We start from the raw sequence: 7,973 nt of genomic DNA on the forward strand, positions 1-7,973 counted from the left end.
CCCACTTCCCAAACCTCACCTGAATTCCCCCCCCCCCCAGGACTTACCTGAATCCCCCCACCAGGCCTCACCTGAATCCCCCCCCACCCAAGCCTCACCCAAACGCCACCCCCCCAGCCTTACCTGATTCCCCCCGGGCCTCACCCAAATTATGCCCCCATCCAAGATCTTCCCTACAGTTTTATTTTGAACATTGTTTCTCAATCAATGAAACCCATTCTTATGGAGGAGGTCAAAGGAGATTTGTGGAAGACTTGTACTTTGCAAAGTTTTGATGTGCTCATCCCGTAAGCATTCTTGTGACTATTATCACAGGGAAACTTTTTTCCAAAATCGTACTGTGTTTAAATACGTCAAAAAGAAACTCCCTGGGGATGAGACTCAAAGTTTTAAACAATGCCAGCTAAGTCTTGTTGAACTGGATTTTTTTCTTGCCCTACACTGACTGGTCATTACTCTGCCGGCCCTGGTGTTTGCAGAGACCCCCACCCAGCAGGGTCTACACTTGTAGCATACCCTGGCCTTGAACTTGTGATCCTTCTGACTCACCCTCTCAAGTGCCACCAGGTCTAACTGTACTCACATGTTTCAAAGGATTGTATTATATATCATAAATGTATATGGTTTTTACTTCTGAACTTTAAAATTAATTAACAAACTAAGATCTATATATAAAGAGGAGATGTCTTGGGTTGGGGATTTAGCTCAGTGGTAGAGCGCTTGCCTAGCAAGCGCAAAACCCTGGGTTCGGTCCTCAGCTCCAGAAAAAAAAAAAAAAAGGAGATGTCTTAGTAAGGGACCTACAGCAGCTTTCAGAGGTCTTGAGGCTCCCATTGGAGCTGATGTGGGATCCAGAGTTCCCCAAATACAATAAAGGGCCCTGGAGCAAGGCTGTGAGGCCATTCTCAGGCGTCTTTCTTGCACTGTACTAAAGCCTCGACCTCCGGCAGCTGACGCTGCGCCCTCATTTGGAAATGGGTCTTTGTAGATGATGGCGTTCGTGTGGAGACAGGGTAGGTGTGGTGTTTCCATATAAAACAAGAAACCGGGGTGCAGACACATCCTCAGACTTCGTTGGGACAGCTACAGGAACCAGTGCAGTCTGGAGGCTGGCGAAGAAAGACAGGAGGTCCGTCTGAGGCCATGAGTACTAGTTCTGAGCAGACCCAGACCCTCAGAAGCACAGGCTCAGCCAGGTCTCCCGAGAGCAGATGTGGACTACAGGTGACGCGGGCCTCACAGGTGATGCGGGCCTTGCCGTGTGGGTGTCGCGGGTTCACATCCTCCTGTGTTGGAGCCATCACTTGCAGATCATTAAAGACCATCATCATACATGAAGAATTATACCACACTGTTCCCTCCAAAGGAACTGGGCCCCGAAGTTTAAAACAACCTGAGAGAAAAGGGAAAGACCGAGCTGAGGCGTTAGGCATGACCGGTATAAGAAGGTAGGGTCCGTGGACCGCTCTGGGTTCTGCGTCCCAGTTAACCCCTGCGAGAGAAGACTTAACTTCCATCGTTGAAAAGGTGGCATTCAACAAGCCCCCCATTCAATAGTTTTGCTTTCCCCAGATCAAAGTGGGAGAAGTTGCCCTCCTCTCCTGGCAGGTGAGTCAGAGGGTAAGATATGGGACTAGTGTTTGACTTTGTAGGGGTTCCTTGGGGCCCACACCCCACTGATGTGCTTGCACTGAAACCATTTCCGCACACCTTCCCTGAAGTCAAACATGGACCTGTCATGCAGATAATGGGTGCTGTGGAATGGAGCCACCCATTCCTGCCCAGTGAGTCCTCCTTGCTCCACCCCATCAATCCTAGAGCCTCACTCCACACTGGCCAATGAGGGGACAGAAGATATCCAGGCCTGTCAGTGGTAACATGGAGACCTCTAAATCGCAAGCCTTGTCCTCTTCCCCCAGGCTCCTCTGCCTCCCATATCACCAGTCATCATCCAGACAAGCAAGACAGGAATCAAAGCCCCCAAACGGATGTAAGTCCTGACCATGAGCTTTTAAGGAGGTGTTGTCTCTGGGGCTTTAGCACTGGTCCAGCCTGGCCATGCATGAGTGTGTCCCAAAGAGGACACCAGGGTTGTGATGTGTTCTTTTTTTTTCTTTTCTTTTCTTTTTTTCGGAGCTGGAGACTGAACCCAGGGCCTTGCGCTTCCTAGCCAAGCGCTCTACCACTGAGCTAAATCCCCAACCCCGTGATGTGTTCTAATGGGAGGTTTGAAGGGTTCCTCTGCAGCTTTCTATGACACATTTGGTCTTTTCTATTTTTCTATGAAATGAGGACCATGAAAAGAGATTTCCAAAATTGTGAGAGGAAGAGTTAGTTTCTGAGGCCAGACCTCTAGAGACTTAGCTGTTCCTTCTACAATCTACACTAAAGTTGGTGTTAGGAGGGGCTTGATTACACCAAATGGAGCAGGGGAAATGGACGTGTATTACACTGAGGACTTTGGGCTCCAACCAGCAACTGATAGCAGCAAAATGACTGGGTAGGGGATCATCAGAAAAATAGAAGGTCTTACTGCCCAGTGGAATCTAACTGGTCTGCATAAAACACTCCAGACAACAGCAGCTAAAATCAGCTCTCCCAAGACAGACCCTACAGAGATGAGACCACAAAACACACATTGACAAAACAAAAATAAGTCAAATATCCCAAACTGTAGTGGGATCAAATCAGAAATTACCACCAAAGAACCGGAGGAGGAGGGGGCTTTAAACAGGTGGAAACTAAGCACTCCATTTCTAAACAACCTATGAGGTAAAAAGGGTATTTCCAGAGGAACTTTAAAAAAAAAACCCACAGAACTAAATGAAAATGAAAACAATTCATTTTAGAAGTTGTAGGGCTCAGCTGAAGCAGGCGTGAGATCATGTGACAGCATTAATGTACACTAGAAAGGAGGACAGTAGCAACCAATAACAAACTGATATACTGATAAAAGATCAATAGGGCCAGGCATGGTAGTGCAGACCTCTAATCCCAGCACTTGGAAGGCAGTGACAGCCAGATCTCTGTTACTTTGAGGCCAGTTTGATCTACAGAGTAAGTTTCAGGACAGCCAGAGCTACAAAATGAGGCTCTATTTTAAAAAAATAATAAAATAAATAAATATAATAATAACAACAATAACAATAGGTCAATAATATATTAAAACTGACAACATTTAAAGATAAGACACAAACAACAAATACCACAAACCTAGCAATAGACATTACTACAGACTCAACAGCCATCTAAGGGATCAGAAAAAAAAAGGACTTGTTTTGCTCATGATATAGTCATCAAAAAGACACAGACCAATTCCTCAAAAATTACAAACTGCCAAACTCAATTAAGGTGAAAATTTGCTCCCTGTGATCCTCAGAAAATTTTAATTCCTAGTTGGATTTCTAGGTCCAGTTTTTGAAAATTAACACTAATTTCACACAATTTCTCTGGGAAACAAGAGAATGGTGAATACTTGTTAACTCGTTTATGAGATCATTTTCATCCAATCACCCACCTAGGCCAGACAAAGCCAACACACACAAGTAAAGCAACAGAACAGCGGCAGTCATGAACTTAGACACAAACCTCTTCAATAAAATGCCAGGAACCTAAGTCAACAATGTATATTTAAAAAACTAGGGCTGGGGATTTGGCTCAGTGGTAGAGCGCTTACCTAGGAAGCGCAAGGCCCTGGGTTCGGTCCCCAGCTCCGAAAAAAAGAACCAAAAAAAAAAAAAAAAAAAACTATATGTGAAGTCAATTAGGATTTCTTCTAATTTATGCAAGGTTGCTATAACTCTAAAAATGATCATATCGATTTAAGTAGGAAAACCAACTAACTTTTTTTTTTTTTTGAAATTTGAAGTCTTTTTGAACCAATTGCATGTTAGGTTACAAAGGTATTTCACTTTTCCAAAATGCTGTTTCTCTTTGTAGACCAATCTGGCCACAAAAGGCTACCTGGCTAAGTATTAGCCAGAAACTTCTAAATCCCAGTGTGATCTTCTTGTGGCATTTTTCCAACAAATAATGCAGACCAAATCACATGATGGCCACCTCACTGGTCACATGGTCCTTAGCTTAATGAGCAGAGGCTGACAGGCTGTCTCCTCACTCTTCCAAGAACTGCCCAAGTGCACACTGCAGAAGGAAAGTTTGTTGTTGAATACCACAGGACAGAAGGACAGACAGCTCATAACTCCAGTGGAAAAACATATAGGAGAGCTGAGTGGCAACAGCAGGCACTGTGATAACCTGGGCTGTCAAAGTCTCTCCGTTACTCTGGCAGAAAACCAACTAACTTTAACTTGACTTTAAAAATCTCCTAGATCGTAGCTATGGAAGCCAATGACCTCACCTTGAGAAAGAGCATCCCCAAAATGTCTGCTGTGATGTCATATTTACTGGCAAAAGGCTGGACGCTTTTATCCCAAGATTGAGAATAAACAGGGGGTGCTTATACCTATCCAGTATAGTGGTAGAGACAGTAGTTATATAAGTAAAAGAAATACACACACGAGAATAAATACATTCATTTGCAGATGTCATGACCACACCCATATAAGGTCTCCAGGAGGTAAGGGTACAGCTCTGGAGTAGAGTACCACATAATTAGTATGTACCCTCAATCAAGGTCCTGGGTTTGATCTCTAGAACCAAAAATAAGATCAAATTCCACGGAATCTAAAAAGAGCTAAAGATAAAAGAGTTTAGCCAGGTCACAAAAGCCAACTACTCTTCTAACAGTGCCAGAGAATGTGCAGAAACATTCAAGACACAAGAAGAAAAACATGAACTATAGACAAGACCTGCTGCAAAACAAAAATAACAAAACAACAACAAAACAAACAGAAAACCAAGGCTCTGGACAGGAGAGACGTCAGCTCTCCCCAGATGGATTCAGTTCCTGTGGGGTTTGGGTAGCCATGAATAAGCTTATTTTGGGATCTACTTGGAGAGATGCTGGCCACAGAAGAGCCAAAACAATCTTAAAAATAGAAGGCATGGGAAGAGGTCCTGATGTTTAGGTTGGCTGCTATTGGTGGGGTCTGTTCTGGGGCCAGTGCAGCAGTAGCGGATGGGCAGACTCGTGGGTCAATAAGGAACAGCTGAGGACTCAGAACAGACCTCACACATATGCTTGGGACAAAGGAGTAGATATCTGCTAGAGGAGACATTGCTGGTGGAGCAAGGGGAGTGTGGGCTGTGGCCCTGGGGGAGTTGGGGGGTTGCAGTGGGGCAGGTGCTTCAGTTACACCTCACACCTCAAAAAAAAAAAAGAGCACAATATACTTCATAGAACTAAATATTTTTTAAAAAAGAAAACTTTTAAGATAAGCACAGGCAAAGTCTTCCAGGACTAAAATCATGCAGGACCTCAAACTAAGTGACATGCTCTCCAGCTTTTCACTGTGGACTTGAGAACTAATGAGAAACTCCAGCAACTGGACCTCACCACTCAACTTAGCATCGTCAACCTAACATAATCTGGAATCAGTGGGGGAGTGTCTAGATCACATGGTTATACCTGTATTTGTTTGGATTGTGTTGAGGTGGGAAGATCCGCCCACTATGGGCGGCACCATCCCCTAGGTAGCTGATCCTGAACTGTGTAAGTACAAAGATGGGACTGAGCATAAGTAAGCATATCCCTGCCCTTGATTACATGTTGTGACTAGCTGCTTCCAGTTTCTGTCTTCTGATCTTCCCAACAATAATGGACTGTAGCCTAGAATTATCGGATGGAACAAACCCTTTTTTCTGGCTTCAGACCTTTCTGCTGGGATATTTTATCATCGCAACAACAAGGAAATGAAGAAGTCAACCTTAAATGTTTTGAAGACTGATTTTATTAATGAATGCATATTTGAGTGTCTATGTGCATGGCAGGGCAGGTGTCCATGCAGGCCAGTGGCATCAGATCATCCTGGATCTGGAGTTAGACGGTTGTTAGCATCCCAGCACGGGTACTGAGAACTGGACTCAGATCCACCAAAAGAGTAGCTCCTGGACACTGACCATGCCTTCTAGGATACTCCTGGTGCTTGTGAGAGCAAGGAGAGGGACGGTAGTAGGCCCAGGGGCTGCATCCTTCCCTAGTGACACTTGGTAGAAGGGAAATGACAAAGTGCACATAAAAGACACAAGTTCAGCTCTTGTGAGGAAGCCTCCATTAGCACCAAGGTGCAAAGGAGAGGAAGGAAAAAGACAAGAAACCACAGTGGAAAAAGCCAAGAATCCAGGTCCCGCCCCTGAGATGTGACCCTAGCTTGCCTATGATTCTGTCAGAGGAGGAGAAGGAAGGCAGAGGGACTGGGCTGGGAGAAGAGATGGAGGTCACCTGCCCTGTCCTGTACCTTCCTTTCTGTGATAACTGAGTTGTAAAAACCCCTCCTCCTCTGTGATCATACTCTGACCATTTCTCTATGAACTGTACTTTTTTTTTTTTTTTTTGGTTCTTTTTTTCGGAGCTGGGGACCGAACCCAGGGCCTTGCGCTTCCTAGGTAAGCGCTCTACCACTGAGCTAAATCCCCAGCCCCGAACTGTACTTTTGATCATGATTTCTGCATGGCTCACATCACTCAGGCAGCCCAGGATATGTTCCAGGTTTAATGGTGATCCTGGAGTCCAGTTTTCCAATACCCGCCGATGATATTTATACTTTTGAATGTCAAGATATGGAGACTTTTAAAGCAAATTGCTGTATTACAGTCTATCTCCAGGTTTCTTCTCATGATGTCTAACTCAGTACGCTTACACATGAAGTGACGGCCTCCAGGTGGTCTGTGGTGGCGTCCTGTTCTTACAGTCATTGTTCGCTCATCCCGCCAGAATGTGTGAGCGTTGTGTAGATCCCAGACTCAGTGCCAGGGGCACAGGCATCCATGGACCCAACAAACCCTCAGCCTAGAGTGACAAGCAGGCTCTCACATAAATGGCGACTTGCCAAGAAGGATTACTGTCCGTGTGTACACTCATATACAAACAAACACATACCTGCCAATTTATATGCATGCATGCATATCTTATGAAGACCATAAAGAAAGAAGGAGTATAGTGGTTTGAATGAGATGCCCATCATAGTCTCAGGCATTTGAACCCTTGGTCCCCAGTGGTGACATTATTCTGAATGGTACAACCTTGCTGGAGAAGATAGGTCATTGAGGACAGGCTTTGAGATTAAATGTCCTTGGAAGTTTCCTCTCTCCGCTTGTCCTTGCTTTCAAAGATGTCAGTGCTCAATTTCTGCTCCAGCTGCCATGCCTGCTGTTTCCCACCATGCCTTTCTTGCACGATGGACTCTTATCCCTCTGGAACCGTGATCCAAGGCAAACTCGCACTTGGCCACGGCGCTTTGTCACAGCAAAAGAGAAGTAACTAACCCAGAGGACGTCTGTGAACTTCAGGGACAATCTAGTCTCTCTAAGCACACAGAGGAGGTAGCTAAACCAGGAACCAGCCCCTCTAGAGGAAGGGACTTCCAGATAGATGGACAACGCCTCTGCCTGCTGAGCTCTCTATGGGCCCTGCATGGACGTAGGCTGTGATCCGTGCCTGCAGCAAGCCTACTAAAGCTTCATCGTACAGCATGTGGGTAAGGATGGGACACAGTGAGACATCCTTGTGATGGTGCCGTTTAAGGTTTAAGCCATGGAGGGGCTTGGCAGATGGCTTAGTGGGTCAGAATGCCTGCCGTGCAAACATAGAGGCCTAAGTTCAAATCCCCAGATCCCGTGTTTAAAACAAACAGCAACGTTGAACATGGACGCACACAACTGTTCCTCCAGTGCTGGGGAGGGCAGAGCAGAAACAGGTTTGCTAGGAGTTTCTGGTCAGCAAACAGCAAACTGCAGATTCAGTGAGAGACCTTGTCTTAGGGAAATAGGGGAAAAATAAACAGAGAACGACACTTAACATCAACAGCTGGAAAGAGAAGAACATGGCTACCCTGCTGACCTCTGTTTTGAGC

At 45.4% G+C, this 7,973-nt stretch overlaps 1 pseudogene; it reads right to left on the bottom strand.

The window, feature by feature from the left end:
* Positions 1 to 4,214: 4,214 nt before the first annotated feature.
* Positions 4,215 to 4,330, bottom strand: LOC120099070 (small nucleolar RNA SNORA44; annotated as a pseudogene).
* Between the last annotated feature and the right edge of the window lie 3,643 nt (positions 4,331 to 7,973).

The sequence above is a fragment of the Rattus norvegicus genome, chromosome 20, assembly GCF_036323735.1.
Source record: "Rattus norvegicus strain BN/NHsdMcwi chromosome 20, GRCr8, whole genome shotgun sequence".
NCBI lineage: Eukaryota > Metazoa > Chordata > Mammalia > Rodentia > Muridae > Rattus > Rattus norvegicus.